Below are 17,658 nucleotides of genomic sequence, written 5' to 3'. Positions count from 1 at the left end.
TAAAATTGTGCTTTCTTGTTTGCTTAATATAAGGAATTTGAAGAGATTCATACATTTCCTTTTGATACTTTAAGGTATCTTTATTTTTAGTAAGTATGACAATTGGCTACTTTTTCCACCACTGCAAGTACATTGTAATATTGTTGTATGGTGGTATATTATATATATATATATATATATATATATATATATATATATATTTTATTTATTTGTTTTATTTCTATTTCACCTTTATTTAACCAGGTAGGCAAGTTGAGAACAAGTTCTCATTTACAATTGCGACCTGGCCAAGATAAAGCAAAGCAGTTCGACACATACAACGACACAGAGTTACACATGGAGTAAAACAAACATACAATCAATAATACAGTATGAACAAGTCTATATACGATGTGACCAAATGAGGTAGGATAAGGGAGGTAAAGGCAAAAAAGGCCATGGTGGCAAGGTAAATACAATATAGCAAGTAAAACACTGGAATGGTAGATTTGCAATGGAAGAATGTGCAAAGTAGAAATAAAAATAATGGGGTGCAAAGGAGCAAAATAAATAAATAAATTAAATACAGTAGGGAAAGAGGTAGTTGTTTGGGCTAAATTATAGGTGGGCTATGTACAGGTGCAGTAATCTGTGAGCTGCTCTGACAGTTGGTGCTTAAAGCTAGTGAGGGAGATAAGTGTTTCCAGTTTCAGAGATTTTTGTAGTTCGTTCCAGTCATTGGCAGCAGAGAACTGGAAGGAGAGGCGGCCAAAGGAAGAATTGGTTTTGGGGGTGACTAGAGAGATATACCTGCTGGAGCGTGTGCTACAGGTGGGAGATGCTATGGTGACCAGCGAGCTGAGATAAGGGGGGACTTTATATAATATATATATATTATATATATTATATATTATATATATATCAACTACACATCTACCATTCCAGTGTATAATTGCTATATTGTAATTACTTTACCACCACGGCCTATTTATTGCCTTACCTCCCTTATCCTACCTCATTTGCACACACTGTATATATACTTGTTCTACTGTATTATTGACTGTGTTTGTTTATTCCATGTGTAACTCTGTGTCGTTGTTTGTGTCGAACTGCTTTGCTTTATCTTGGCCAGGTCGTAGTTGTAAATGAGAACTTGTTCTCAAAAGGCCTACCTGGTTAAATTAAGGTGAAATAAAAAACAATATATATATATTTCAATAAAAAGGTCTTCACCACCTCTGTTAGCCATGATATCATTAAAGGTCTGTACCACCTCTATTAGCCATGATATCATTAAAGGTCTGTACCACCTCTGTTAGCCATGATATCATTAAAGGTCTTCACCACCTCTATTAGCCATGATATCATTAAAGGTCTGTACCACGTCTATTAGCCATGATATCATTAAAGGTCTGTACCACCTCTATTAGCCATGATATCATTAAAAGGTCTGTACCACCTCTATTAGCCATGATATCATTAAAAGGTCTGTACCACGTCTATTAGCCATGATATCATTAAAGGTCTGTACCACCTCTATTAGCCATGATATCATTAAAAGGTCTGTACCACGTCTATTAGCCATGATATCATTAAAGGTCTGTACCACCTCTATTAGCCATGATATCATTAAAAGGTCTGTACCACCTCTATTAGCCATGATATCATTAAAAGGTCTGTACCACCTCTATTAGCCATGATATCATTAAAAGGTCTGTACCACGTCTATTAGCCATGATATCATTAAAGGTCTGTACCACCTCTATTAGCCATGATATCATTAAAAGGTCTGTACCACGTCTATTAGCCATGATATCATTAAAGGTCTGTACCACCTCTATTAGCCATGATATCATTAAAAGGTCTGTACCACGTCTATTAGCCATTATATCATTAAAGGTCTGTACCACCTCTATTAGCCATGATATCATTAAAGGTCTGTACCACGTCTATTAGCCATGATATCATTAAAAGGTCTGTACCACCTCTATTAGCCATGATATCATTAAAAGGTCTGTACCACCTCTATTAGCCATGATATCATTAAAGGTCTGTACCACCTCTATTAGCCATGATATCATTAAAAGGTCTGTACCACCTCTATTAGCCATGATATCATTAAAAGGTCTGTACCACGTCTATTAGCCATGATATCATTAAAGGTCTGTACCACCTCTATTAGCCATGATATCATTAAAAGGTCTGTACCACGTCTATTAGCCATGATATCATTAAAGGTCTGTACCACCTCTATTAGCCATGATATCATTAAAAGGTCTGTACCACCTCTATTAGCCATGATATCATTAAAAGGTCTTTGCCACGTCTATTAGCCATGATATCATTAAAGGTCTTTACCACCTCTGTTAGTTGTTCTTGAACATGTTATTTTCCTTCTGCCCTTCAGAGATAGTTGTGTTGAGATGTAAATGCGTTGTTTACCACCATCACAGCTCAAGTACTCGCTTATACAAGACACAAAACCACAGTAACCTGTGTGTGTGTGTGTGTCTGCCTCACTTTGACCAGATAAGCATTTGATTAATTCCTCCCTTGATATTAAACATGTACAGGGAATGACACGATGGACAGCTAATGTTAGCGAGGTCGGAGGTCATAGTGTTTTATGGATTTAATTATGATTGTTTATTTTTTTATTTTTTCCCCCCCAGCGCTCGAATCAAGCTCACCTCTGACATTCAGTCTTTTTTTTTTTTCTTCCTCTGATCCAGAAGAAATTTGTGCATTTTCTTAAAAGCGGCAGTAATAACCATTATTAACATGACAGACCAATTGTCGGTTATTTTGGGTACAATTGCCATGGCAACTGAATCCGCTAAGCCGGTTGAAGTAGGCAGTTCTCTAGACCTCTAAGCAGCTCCACTTTAAACGGAGAGGAAGGAAGGAGAGGTCCTGACGGAGTGAGGGGGAGAGAGGGAGAGGAATATGGAGAAAGATAAAAGGATGAAAAGAAAAGGTTGAGGTTTAAATGCATCAGCATAACCATCCTACAGTGGTAGCCACGACTACGACCAAGGCATAGGACCAGGGTCTACGTCTAAGAAATGACCAGGGAAAGAAGCCACAAACCCCAGGGTAAACAGACCAGAGAAGGAGCACCAACCTACTATACCAGCATACACACACACACACACACAGAAACACACACACAGAAAACATACACACAGAAAACACACGCACACACACAGAAACACTGAAAACACACACACAGAAACACAGGCACGCATGCACTGTGCACACACACACACACACACACCTCACTCAAGACTCGCTCCTGCGGATAATGGCCATGACACCCCTGGAGTATTCACACACTCCGCCACCACTTCTTTCCCTCCTTCTCACATCCCCCCCTCTCTCTCTCTCTCTCTCTCTTCCACTGCAGTGTTACATTTACACCCCAACATCGATTTAGCTGGTCTGAGCACAGAACAGGGGGAAAGAGAAGAGAGAGAGAGAAAGACAGAGAGACAGTGTGTGTGAGAGAGACAGATTGAGATAGAGGGAGAGAGAGAACAGCCATTTTGATGACTTAGGATTTTGTTGCGTTTGCCAAAGCAAGTTGTCTTGGAAGGAAGGAAGGCAGGCAGGCAGGCAGGCAGGCAGGCAGGCAGGCAGGCAGGCAGGCAGGCAGGCAGGCAGGCAGGCAGGCAGGCAGGCAGGCAGGCAGGCAGGCAGGCAAATCTCTCCTTTATTCTATCTGCTCTCTCCTGCTGTGCTCACGGTGCCCTTTACAGGCTCAGGACAGCTGCACGGCCCTGCTGCACTTCAGTCACACAAACACATATTTGTGGATTCCTAAATTCAACACTACATCTGTTCTATTTTCCATGTCTTCCAATTGCAATCTTAATGAAAAGATCAAACATGCTATGATAAATAAATCATAAATACCAACTACTGAAGAGTTGCTCCTCACATTCTTACCACGCTGAAAAAGGCTAGTTATCGAGGGCTCAGGTTGTGTGTTGATTTTAAGCCAGCACCCTTCTCCATCATTCCACGAGGTGAACACTGTTAGAAACGGAGTATAAACCTGATCAGGAGGAGGGGATAGCTATTATAACATGTAGCACCAGTGGAAGGTAGCGAAAGGCATTGAAAGGCTGCAGGCAGTGAAAGGCAATGAAAGGCAATGAAAGGCACTGAAAGGCAATGAAATGCATTGAAAGGCTGTGAAAGGCTGTGAGATGCTGTGAAAGGCACTGAAATGCAGTGGAAGGCAGGGAAAGGCAATGAAAGGCTGCAGGCAGTGGAAGGCAGTGAAATGCAATGAAAGGCTGCAGGCAGTGGAAGGCAGTGAAAGGCAATGAAAGGCTGCAGGCAGTGGAAGGCAGTGAAAGGCAATGAAAGGCTGCAGGCAGTGGAAGGCAGTGGAAGGCAATGAAATGCAGTGGAAGGCAGTGGAAGGCAATGCAATGCAGTGGAAGGCAATGAAATGTAGTGGAAGGCAGTGGAAGGCAATGAAATGCAGTGGAAGGCAGGGAAAGGCAGTGGAAGGCAGGGAAAGGCAGTGAAAGGCAATGAAATGCAGTGGAAGGCTGTGAAAAGCTGTGAAGGGCAGTGAAAGGCAGTGAAATGATGTGCCAGGCAGTGCAATGCAGAGAAAGGCTGTGAAAGGTGGTGAAAGATTGTGAAAGGGAGTGAAATGCTGTGAAAACGCAATGTAAGGTGAATTAAGTTTAGATCTAATGTGTGTGTATACTTTTTCTGTGTGTGTGTGTGTGTGTGTGTGTGTGTGTACGTTCATGTGTTTGCGTGTATGTGTTGATGCTAGGGAGTGAGATTGGGCCACAGGATGTAGTGAATAAATGATGAGATTTTCAAGTAGAGTATTTATTCAGCAACAGAAGAACTAGCAGAAATCTCTCTTTCTGTAATGTTCTCTCGCAGAATCACTTTCATCTTATCCTGATGGACCCAGTCTAAATCCACCTTTCTGTTTGGAATTAGCTGTTAATGTAGTAGATGCCAGCCACAGACAGTTGGAGTTGAATTTCAAAAGGAAGATTGTACTAGTCCTTCTCTTCAAACCAACAACTAAGGAAACTGTATGAGATATGGTTGTGTGCTAGCAGTAGCCACTGTTGGTTGTCCAGCCTTATAGCTGTATAGCCTACTGGTGTGGGCTCTGCTGAACCTCACTGAGCCAGAACACTGGTACAATCAAATTTCAATCAATCAAATGTATTTATAAAGCCCTTCTTACATCAGCTGACGTTCAGCTCTTGGAGACAGAACGCGTCTCCTTCCTGAGCGGTATGACGGATGCGTGGTCCCATGGTGTTTATACTTGCGTACTATTGTTTGTACAGTGGTACCTTCAGGCGTTTGGAAATTGCTCCCAAGGATAAACCAGACTTGGCTGATTTCTTTGATTTTTCCATGATGTCAAGCAAAGAGGCACGGAGTGTGAAGGTAAGCCTTGAAATACATCCACAGGTACACCTCCAATTAACTCAAAGGATGTCGATTAGCCTATCAGAAGCTTCTAAAGCCATGACATCCTTTTCTGGAATTTTCCAAGCTGTTTAAAGGCACAGTCAACTTAGTGTATGTAAACTTCTGACCCCCTGGAATTGTGATACAGTACATTTTTGTCACGTTCTGACCATAGTTATTTGGTGTTTTCTTTGTTTTAGTGTTGGTCAGGACGTGAGCTGAGTGGGCATTCTATGTTGTGTGTCTAGTTTTCCCATTTCTATGTTTGGCCTGATATGGTTCTCAATCAGAGGCAGGTGTTAGTCATTGTCTCTGATTGGGAACCATATTTAGGTAGCCTGTTTTGTGCTGGGTTTTGTGGGTGGTTGTCTCCTGTCTTCGTGTGTCTGCACCAGACAGAACTGTTTCGGTTTTTTCACATTTGTTGTTTTGTATTTTGTAGTGTTCACGTTTATCGTCTTTATTAAACATGATGAACACTAACCACGCTGCGCTTTGGTCCTCTCCTTCGTCCACAGAAGAAAGCCGTTACAATTTTAAGTGAAATAATCTGCTTGTGAAAAATTACTTGTGTCATGCACAAAGTAGATGTCCTAATCGACTTGCCAAAACTATAGTTTGTGAACAAGAAATTTGTGGAGTGGTTAAAAAACAAGTTTTAATGACTCCAACCTAAGTGTATGTAAACTATTGACTTCAACAGTATATTTCCTTTCAATCTTTAACCCATAATTACTTAAAAAATAATATTAATAAACACCATTCAGAATACAGACAGCTGAAGAGATATGCTGGTATGAAGAAAAATAAACACTGTTTGAAAAATGCTAAATTCTCCAACAGTCATACTCACATATTCGCAATCACTCAGATTTTTTTTGGGGGGGGGTTCATAACGCCCCTGTTTATTAAATCCACATCGCTATGCAAGGAAGTAGGAGAAGCCCGTAAGTAACAGGTCTCACCACCTCTGGTATGCAGTGTGTAATAGATATCTTTGCTAATAAAGCATTGAGCTAGCATAGATCAACACTGTTTAAACAAAATCATTTGCGCTGATGGATTTCTTTGTATATATTTATATATTCTGTTTCATGTTGTAAAAGGCAACAAACTGTTGTTCTAGTCCTTTGCAACTGTTACGGTAATCAGGGGGCAATGAAGCCGGTTTAGTCTCTCTGTGATACTGTAGCTTCCCGAACGCTAACCAACTCTATGTAATTAACGCCGATGTTTCATCTTCTCTTGTTTAAACAACAGCCGATTTTAAAACGTGAAACTAACAGCACAAATACTTTTTCACAAATACAAGGAATAAGGGCACATGAATAATTTGCTTGCGCTGAGCAACTAGATGTAACACAAGGCTAATTATAATGCACTATGAGGGGAGCAGCGCTGCACTACAAAGCTAGGTTACAGAGCTGGGTTATAGAGCTGGGTTACAGAGCTGGGTTATAGAGCTGGGTTATAGAGCTGGGTTACAGAGCTGGGTTACAGAGCTGGGTTATAGAGCTGGGTTACAGAGCTGGGTTATAGAGCTGGGTTATAGAGCTGGGTTATAGAGCTAGGTTATACAGCTGTGTTATACAGCTGGGTTATAGAGCTGTGTTACACAGCTAGGTTATAGAGCTGGGTTATAGAGCTAGGTTATACAGCTAGGTTATACAGCTGGGTTATACAGCTAGGTTATAGAGCTAGGTTATAGAGCTGGCTTATAGAGCTGGGTTATAGAGCTGGGTTATGCAGCTAGGTTATACAGCTGGGTTGTACAGCTGGGTTATAGAGCTGGGTTATAGAGCTGGCTTATAGAGCTGGGTTGTAGAGCTGGGTTATAGAGCTGGGTTATAGAGCTAGGTTATAGAGCTGGGTTATAGAGCTGGGTTACAGAGCTGGGTTACAGAGCTGGGTTATAGAGCTAGGTTACAGAGCTGGGTTACAGAGCTGGGTTATAGAGCTGGGTTATAGAGCTGGGTTATAGAGCTAGGTTATACAGCTGTGTTATACAGCTGGGTTATAGATCTGTGTTACACAGCTAGGTTATAGAGCTGGGTTATAGAGCTAGGTTATACAGCTGGGTTATACAGCTGGATTATACAGCTAGGTTATACAGCTAGGTTATACAGCTAGGTTATACAGCTAGGTTATACAGCTGGGTTATACAGCTGGGTTATACAGCTAGGTTATACAGCTGGGTTATACAGCTAGGTTATACAGCTAGGTTATACAGCTGGGTTATACAGCTAGGTTATAGAGCTGGGTTATAGAGCTGGGTTATAGAGCTGAGTTATAGAGCTAGGTTATACAGCTGGGTTATACAGCTAGGTTATAGAGCTGTGTTACACAGCTAGGTTATAGAGCTAGGTTATAGAGCTGGGTTACAGAGCTGGGTTACATAGCTGGGTTACAGAGCTGGGTTACAGAGCTGGGTTATAGAGCTGGGTTATAGAGCTGGGTTATACAGCTGGGTGACAGAGCTGGGTTATAGAGCTGGGTTATACAGCTGGGTTATAGAGCTGGGTTACAGAGCTGGGTTACAGAGCTGGGTTATAGAGCTGTGTTACAGAGCTGGGTTATAGAGCTGGGTTACAGAGCTGTGTTACAGAGCTGGGTTACAGAGCTGGGTTACAGAGCTGGGTTACAGAGCTGGGTTACAGAGCTGAGTTATACAGCTGGGTTATACAGCTGGGTTATAGAGCTGGGTTATAGAGCTGGGTTATACAGCTGGGTTATACAGCTAGGTTACAGAGCTGGGTTATACAGCTGGGTTATAGAGCTGGGTTATAGAGCTGGGTTATACAGCTGGGTTATAGAGCTGGGTTATAGATCTGGGTTACAGGGCTGGGTTACAGAGCTGGGTTATAGTGCTGGGTTACAGAGCTGGGTTATAGAGCTGGGTTATACAGCTAGGTTATAGAGCTAGGTTATAGAGCTAGGTTACAGAGCTGGGTTACAGAGCTGGGTTACAGAGCTGGGTTACAGAGCTGGGTTATAGAGCTGGGTTACAGAGCTGGGTTATACAGCTGGGTTATAGAGCTGGGTTACAGAGCTGGGTTACAGAGCTGGGTTATACAGCAGGGTTATACAGCTGGGTTACAGAGCTGGGTTATAGAGCTGGGTTACACAGCTGGGTTATAGAGCTGGGTTACACAGCTGGGTTATAGAGCTGGGTTATAGAGCTGTGTTATACAGCTGGGTTATAGAGCTGGGTTATACAGCTGGGTTATAGAGCTGGGTTATAGAGCTGGGTTATAGAGCTGGGTTACACAGCTGGGTTATAGAGCTGGGTTACAGAGCTGGGTTACAGAGCTGGGTTATACAGCAGGGTTATACAGCTGGGTTACAGAGCTGGGTTATAGAGCTGGGTTACACAGCTGGGTTATAGAGCTGGGTTACACAGCTGGGTTATAGAGCTGGGTTATAGAGCTGTGTTATACAGCTGGGTTATAGAGCTGGGTTATACAGCTGGGTTATAGAGCTGGGTTATAGAGCTGGGTTATAGAGCTAGGTTACACAGCTGGGTTATACAGCTGGGGTTAGTGGTGAGGGTAGGGGTGGTGGTGGTAGGTGTTAGTGCTGGTGGTGGGGGGGTAGCAGGGGTTAGTGGTGGTGGTGGTAGGGGGTTAGTGGTGGGGTGGGGTGGGGGGTAGCAGGGGTTAGTGGTGAGGGTAGGTGGGGGTGGTTGGGGGTAGGTGGGGGTGGTGGTAAGGGTTAGTGGTGGGGTGGGGGGGTAGCAGGTGTTAGTGGTAGGGGTTTTGGTGGTAGGGGGTTAGTGGTGGTGGTAGGTGGGGGTAGTGGTAGGGGGTTAGTGGTGGGGTGAGGAAGTATCAGGGGTTAGTGGTGAGGGTAGGTGGGGGTGGTGGTAGGGGGTAGGTGGGGGTTAGAGGGGCTCACCAGGAGAGAATAATGAGAGGCATCATGTAGTTAGACAGAGGAGTAATACAAAACAAACCCAGCCAGGGGTTGGAGATGATGACATTTCGACCCTGTGGATTAGTCCCTAGAGCCTGGGGAACGACACGGCCACTAAGTAGCCTACGCAGTCCGACCCGCTCAACGGGTTCTGGGAAAAGTGTTTATGACAAAACAGATGTTCGTCAAGAGGCGACTTAGTTGTAAACACCGACGTATTTACAAACACCTGGTGTGGAGTGCTGAGATCTAATGAACTTCCTGCAGGTAAACAGTAGCATTGCTTTAGCATGCTACTCTTTACCAGTCACTGACATGGTAAGCGTTAACATGCATCACTTAAGGCTTTGTTGGTTGGTTGCAGTCACGGATGACAAGCACCACAAAATGTGCTGAAATACAACAACACATTTTGTGTTGTGTCTGGATGACTCTTCTGCTGAGAACTTAATGTTATTTTTAGAAGAACCAGGCACCGTCTGGTAATCAGTAGAAACTAGCCAGGTTTTGACTGAAGATTGAGACAAACACTCCAGGGACAGGCTCACCACAGGCCCAGAGAGGGAATGGTGGGGTCCTACAGGCATCTAGGAAGCCTTCTCCTAATGGAAAAAAGGGCCAACATCAAAGAGAGTCTAATATAGACCCCTTCTGTTGGCAGAGCAAAGACAGAGAACGAGAGAGAGAGAGACACTCACACACAAATGCAATTACACACAGTGCATCTCCTCCTGATTAGAAATCGATCAGTGCGTGGTGCTTAAACGTATTACCTTCTGGGCTCTCGGTGGTGTTCGTTCGCAGGAATCTCCTCAGACCTAATATCCTGTTTATATGCACTTGGCTCTCATCGATTTCCCCTTTACTTACCCCTTTTGGTGCCAACCCATTGCAGTAGAGCACCACGGCAGCAGTTAGCAGCTTCTGAAGGAACGCTACACTAAAAGCCTCTTTGAAACGTAGAAACCGGAGCAAATCTCTGGTCATGTTTGGTGATGGAAATGCTGCTATTTTTCTCTCTTTCCTCTCCCGGACTACTGAGCTGTAGCAGAGAACCAGGAGTGATCATACAAGGCAGATACTTTGAACTAAACATCTTTGAGAGATACCTGTATGGACACAGAGGGAAATTGGGTTCAGAACAAAGGGAAAATAATACAAGGAATAAATCAATTCACTTTTATTTTTTATTAAGTAAGTCTGAAAAAATGTGCTAAAATGAAATACAAAAATAATAATAACGAGGCTATATACCGGTACCGAGTCAATGTCTAGGTGTACAGGTTATTGGAGGTAATTGAGGAAATATCGACATGCAGGTAGGGGTAAAGTGACTATGCAGAGATAATAAACAGCGAGTAGTAGAAGGGAAAATACTGTTCTAGCGCAGTGGAACCCCTCGACAAAATTCTGCTGAAAAGGCAGCGCGCGAAATTCAAAAATATTTTTGGGAAATATGTAACTTTCACACATTAACAAGTCCAATACATCAAATGAAAGACAGACATCTTGTTAATCTACCCATCGTGTCTGATTTAAAAAATGCTTTACAGCTAAAGCACAACATATGATTATGTTAGGTCATAGCCAAGTCGAAAAAAAACAGACATTTTTCCAGCCAAAGATAGGAATCACAAAAAGCAGAAATATAGATAACATTAATCGCTAGCATTTGATAATCTTCATCAAATGACACTCACAGGACATCATGTTACACAATACATGTATGTTTTATTTGATCATGTGCATATTTATATCCAAAAATCACAGTTTACATTGACGCCTTACGTGCAGTAATGTTTTGATTCCAAAACATCCAGTGATTTCGCAGAAATACTCATAAAATAACATTGATAAAATGTTATTCACAAGTGTTATTCACAGAATTAAAGATAGACTTCTCCTTAATGCAACACAGCTGTGTCAGATTTTTTTTAACTTCATGGAAAAAGCATAATCTGAGAACGGCGCTCAGTACCCTATTCAGCCAGAGGAATATCCGCCATTTTGGAACTAACAAAGAAAGAAACAACACTAGAAATATTCACTTACCTTTGATGATCTTCATCAGAAGGCACTCCCAGGAATCCCAGTTTCAGAATAATTACTGATTTGTTCCATAAAGTCCATAATTTATGTCCAAATAGCCACTTGTTGTTAGCGTGTCCAGCCCAGTAATCCATCTTCATGAGATCCGACGAGCATCAGAGCCAGTGTAGTAGGATTTAATCTTATTCCTGTATTGATGCTTTGCCTGTTTGATTGTTCGTCTGAGGGCTTACTGGGTTTTTATATAAATGTATGGATTAGTGTCCCATTCCTTGAAAGCAGCAGCTTTAGCTCAGTGCTGACGTTGCCTGTAATCCATGGCTTCTGGTTGGAATATGTAAGTACGGTCACTGTGTGGATGACGTCATCAATGCACTTATTAATGAAGCCGGTGACTGATGTGGTAAAGTCCTCAATGCCATCAGATGAATCCCAGAACATAATCCCAGTCTGTGCTAGTAAAACAATCCCGTAGTTTAGAGTACGCATCATCTGAACACTTCCGTATTGAGCGAGTCACTGACACTTCCTAAGCGAGTTTTTGCTTGTAAGCAAGAATCAGGAGGATATAATTGTGGTCAGATTTGCCCAATGGAGGGCTATGAACAGATTTGTACATGTCTCCCATGTGTGAAGTAAAGGTGGTCTAGACTGTTTGTTTTCTTTTCTTCTGGTTGCATATGCAACATGCTGGTAGAAATTTGATAAAACGGTTTCATGTTTTCCTGCAATAATTTATAATAATAATATAATTAATCTAATTCATTAATAATAATTTCCCGGCCTCTAGGAGATCTTCTTCTACGTGTGCATTTTCTTGTTTGCTTATGGCCTTATGTAGCTTGTTGAGTCAGGCCTTGGTGCCTGCGTCGGTTTGAGGTTGAAAAATAGACAGCTCGAAAAAAATATAGATGAAAACTCTCTCGTGTAAATAGTCTACAGCTTATCATGAGGTACTCTACCTCAGGCGGGGGAAAAACTCAAGACTTCTATAATATTAGATATCGCTCACCAGCTGTTACTGAGAAATAGACACAGACCGCCACCCCTCGTTTTACCAGTAGTTACTGTTCTGTCTTGCGGAGAACCCAGTAAACTGTATATTATCCATGTCCTGGTTTAGGTTTTTTCAGGCACGACTCGGTGAAACACAAGATATTACAGTTTGTAATGTCCCATTGGAAGGATGGTCTCGAACGGAGCCAGCAGAATGGATGGTAGAGACGGATAATACACTCGCTGATGAGTTTTCACCTCGGATCTGTGGCCACTTTACCTGCATTTCCTCTTCGTCTTTCACCTCTGATTCAGTAAAGGAAAAAAAAGGAAAAAAACGCCATCCAGTCCAAGTTGAGTGATCACTGTTCTGATGTCCAGAAGATATTACCCAAAAAAAGTTACAAACAATGTGGGTGAAAAAAAACACACAGAATAACATAATTCCGTAGGAGCCCGTAAAATGGCAGCCTTCCCCTCCGGCACCATGGGGTGTGTAGAGATGGAACATCTAGTTCTCCCAGACTTTTTCAGTTCTCCAATGTCCACATCACTACAGTAAATGTTCACCCTGCTCCTGTCCACATCACTATGACAGTTCACCCTGCTCCTGTCTACATCACTATGGCAGTTCACCCTGCTCCTGTCCACAACACTATGTCAGTTCACCCTGTTCCTGTCTACATCACTACAGTAACAGCCCACCCTGCTCCTGTCCACATCACTATGGCAGTTCACCCTGCTCCTGTCCACAACACTATGGCAGTTCACCCTGCTTCTGTCTACATCACTACAGTAACAGTTCACCCTGCTCCTGTCCACAACACTATGGCAGTTCACCCTGCTCCTGTCCACAACACTATGGCAGTTCACCCTGCTCCTGTCTACATCACTATGACAGTTCACCCTGCTCCTGTCTACATCACTAAGGCAGTTCACCCTGCTCCTGTCTACATCACTATGGCAGTTCACCCTGCTCTTGTCCACAACACTATGGCAGTTCACCCTGCTCCTGTCAACAACACTAGAGTAACAGTTCACCCTGCTCCTGTCCACAACACTATGGCAGTTCACCCTGCTCCTGTCAACAACACTAGAGTAACAGTTCACCCTGCTCCTGTCCACAACACTAGAGTAACAGTTCACCCTGCTCCTGTCCACAACACTATGGCAGTTCACCCTGCTCCTGTCAACAACACTAGAGTAACAGTTCACCCTGCTCCTGTCCACAACACTAGAGTAACAGTTCACCCTGCTCCTGTCCACAACACTATGGCAGTTCACCCTGCTCCTGTCAACAACACTAGAGTAACAGTTCACCCTGCTCCTGTCCACAACACTATGGCAGTTCACCCTGCTCCTGTCAACAACATTAGAGTAACAGTTAACCCTGCTCCTGTCCACAACACTATGGCACTTCACCCTGCTCCTGTCCACAACACTATGGCAGTTCAACCTGCTCCTGTCTACAACACTATGGCAGTTCACCCTGCTCCTGTCTACAACACTATGGCACTTCACCCTGCTCCTGTCCACAACACTATGGCAGTTCAACCTGCTCCTGTCTGCAACACTATGGCAGTTTACCCTGCTCCTGTCTACAACACTATGGCACTTCACCCTGCTCCTGTCTACAACACTATGGCAGTTTACCCTGCTCCTGTCCACAACACTACAGTAACAGTTCACCCTGCTCCTGTCTACATCACTTTGGCAGTTCACCCTGCTCCTGTCTACAACACTATGGCAGTTCACCCTGCTCCTGTCTACAACGCTACAGTACCAGTTCACCCAGCTCCTGTCCACATCACTACAGTACCAGTTCACCCTGCTCCTGTCAACAACACTAGAGTGACAGTTCACCCTGCTCCTGTCCACAACACTAGAGTAACAGTTCACCCTGCTCCTGTCCACAACACTATGGCAGTTCACCCTGCTCCTGTCCACAACACTATGGCACTTCACCCTGCTCCTGTCTACAACACTATGGCAGTTCACCCTGCTCCTGTCTACAACACTATGGCACTTCACCCTGCTCCTGTCCACAACACTATGGCAGTTCAACCTGCTCCTGTCTGCAACACTATGGCAGTTTACCCTGCTCCTGTCCACAACACTACAGTAACAGTTCACCCTGTTCCTGTCTACATCACTATGGCAGTTCACCCTGCTCCTGTCTACAACACTATGGCAGTTCACCCTGCTCCTGTCTACAACACTATGGCAGTTCACCCAGCTCCTGTCTACAACACTATGGCAGTTCACCCTGCTCCTGTCTACAACACTATGGCAGTTCACCCTGCTCCTTTCTACATCACTATGGCAGTTTACCCTGCTCCTGTCCACATCACTATGGCAGTGCACCCTGCTCCTGTCCACATCACTATGGCAGTTCACCCTGCTTCTGTCAACAACACTAGAGTAACAGTTAACCCTGCTCCTGTCCACAACACTATGGCACTTCACCCTGCTCCTGTCTACAACACTATGGCAGTTCACCCTGCTCCTGTCTACAACACTATGGCAGTTCACCCTGCTCCTGTCTACAACACTATGGCAGTTCACCCTGCTCCTTTCTACATCACTATGGCAGTTTACCCTGCTCCTGTCTACAACACTACAGTAACAGTTCACCCTGCTCCTGTCTACATCACTATGGCAGTTTACCCTGCTCCTGTCCACATCACTATGGCAGTTCACCCTGCTCCTGTCCACAACACTATGGCAGTTTATATATATACAGCCTTTTTCAGTTCTCCAATGTCCATAATAGCACAGTAACAGTTTTCCAATGTCCACATCACTACAGTAACAATTCACCCTGCTCCTGTCTACATCACTATGGCAGTTCATATTTTCTCCTACACAAACAAGAGTTTGTTCATAAAGACCTGAATATGACCGGTGTTTTTCTATGTTTTCTTCTAATTTATTCACAAAAACATTCCACTGTCAACAGTATTTTCACAGTGCTCAACATGTGTGCTTGCACAGAGGCCCATCCAGCCACTGAAACACAGTGTTTACTGACTATAGAGTTCAGTTAGGACACGGGACATTACAGAGTTTCCGATCATAAAAGCTGCAAACCGTTGCTGAAAGAAGGGCACATCGTGATCTTTTACCAAGGTTTAAAAGATAAAAGAGATGCATTGTCACTTCAAAACTCAATTAATAACAGAGGAAGTGAATCAAACTCAATTTGTACTCTGGAAAAAAAAAGATCCCTCTAAATCAGGATCCAAGGGTCTTGATGGTGTCACAGTCTTGCCCCAGCTAACACACCTGACTCCGATAATCAACTAATCATGATCTTCAGTTTAGAATGCAATCAGTTTAATCAGCTGTGTTTGCTAAGGATGTGGAAAAAGTGGAACACCACTCCAGCCCCATATCCCTGCTCTATGTAATCATAGGCATTACCATCTTAATAATATAATGGAAGTGTCACTGGTTCGGCAAAGTGACTCTTGTTGACTACAGTATACCTCTCCTGAAAGTAATTTCCAAAATCTATTGATGTAGGAATTGGGATGGCAAGTCTTGGATACTACCTACCCCAGTAGCAGGAAGTGTTAGGAGACTTTTAAAGAGAAGAGAGCGAGAGAGCGACATTGTTTTGTCAATGTAAACACTTTTCCCATGCCAATAAAGCCCTTTGAATTTAATTGAATTGAGAATAAGTGAGGAAGCTACAGGGAAGGCGAGAGAGAGAGAGAGAGAGGGACAGAGAGAGGGAGAGAGACAGAGAGACAGAGAGACAGAGAGACAGAGAGACAGAGAGACAGACAGACAGACAGACAGACAGACAGACAGACAGACAGAGAGAGAGAGAGGTAGCCGGATGGAAGGTGAGAGGGAGAGAGATGAGGGATAGAAGGAGGGCAAATCCTGTTTCATTTTATCTCATCTCCCATGTAATCCCTCCAGAAAAACCAGTAGCAAAAAAAGCCATCTCATCTCTTCTCAGGAAATGACAAGAGATAAACAGGGCCAGCCACAGCAGCCATTACCCATCATTACACTGCAGAGCGACCGTGGGAGAAGACACCACGCTGATCTACCCAGGATAAGAGAGGCAGAAAGTATTACAGACATCTTATGTCCGATGTCCCATACCGTTCTAATCATTGTCCCTGGCCTTAGAGTGCAGGAGCCAAATGACCCCTTTCTGGGAGTTTGTAGCCAAATTGCTCGTCTCTGGGAGTTTGTAGCCAAATTGCCGGTCTCTGGGAGTTTGTAGCCAAATTGCCCGTCTCTGGGAGTTTGTAGCCAAATTGCCCATCTCTGGGAGTTTGTAGCTAAATTGCCTGTCTCTGGGAGTTTGTAGCTAAATTGCCCCTCTCTGGGAGTTTGTAGCTAAATTGCCTGTCTCTGGGAGTTTGTAGCTAAATTGCCTGTCTCTGGGAGTTTGTAGCTAAATTGCCTGTCTCTGGGAGTTTGTAGCTAAATTGCCTGTCTCTGGGAGTTTGTAGCTAAATTGCCTGTCTCTGGGAGTTTGTAGCTAAATTGCCTGTCTCTGGGAGTTTGTAGCTAAATTGCCTGTCTCTGGGAGTTTGTAGCTAAATTGCCTGTCTCTGGGAGTTTGTAGCTAAATTGCCTGTCTCTGGGAGTTTGTAGCTAAATTGCCTGTCTCTGGGAGTTTGTAGCCAAATTGCCGGTCTCTGGGAGTTTGTAGCCAAATTGCCGGTCTCTGGGAGTTTGTAGCCAAATTGCCCGTCTCTGGGAGTTTGTAGCCAAATTGCTTTTCTTTTGGAGTTTGTAGCTAAATTGCCTGTCTCTGGGAGTTTGTAGCTAAATTGCCTGTCTCTGGGAGTTTGTAGCTAAATTGCCTGTCTCTGGGAGTTTGTAGCTAAATTGCCTGTCTCTGGGAGTTTGTAGCTAAATTGCCTGTCTCTGGGAGTTTGTAGCTAAATTGCCTGTCTCTGGGAGTTTGTAGCTAAATTGCCTGTTTCTGGGAGTTTGTAGCTAAATTGCCCGTCTCTGGGAGTTTGTAGCTAAATTGCCCGTCTCTGGGAGTTTGTAGCCAAATTGCCTGTCTCTGGGAGTTTGTAGCCAAATTGCCCGTCTCTGGGAGTTTGTAGCCAAATTGCCCATCTCTGGGAGTTTGTAGCTAAATTGCCTGTCTCTGGGAGTTTGTAGCTAAATTGCCCCTCTCTGGGAGTTTGTAGCTAAATTGCCTGTCTCTGGGAGTTTGTAGCTAAATTGCCTGTCTCTGGGAGTTTGTAGCTAAATTGCCTGTCTCTGGGAGTTTGTAGC

This window comes from Oncorhynchus clarkii, chromosome 3, assembly GCF_045791955.1.
Source record: "Oncorhynchus clarkii lewisi isolate Uvic-CL-2024 chromosome 3, UVic_Ocla_1.0, whole genome shotgun sequence".
Taxonomy (NCBI): domain Eukaryota; kingdom Metazoa; phylum Chordata; class Actinopteri; order Salmoniformes; family Salmonidae; genus Oncorhynchus; species Oncorhynchus clarkii.
The sequence above is the reverse complement of the archived record's forward strand: the minus strand, read 5'-3'. Positions refer to the sequence as shown.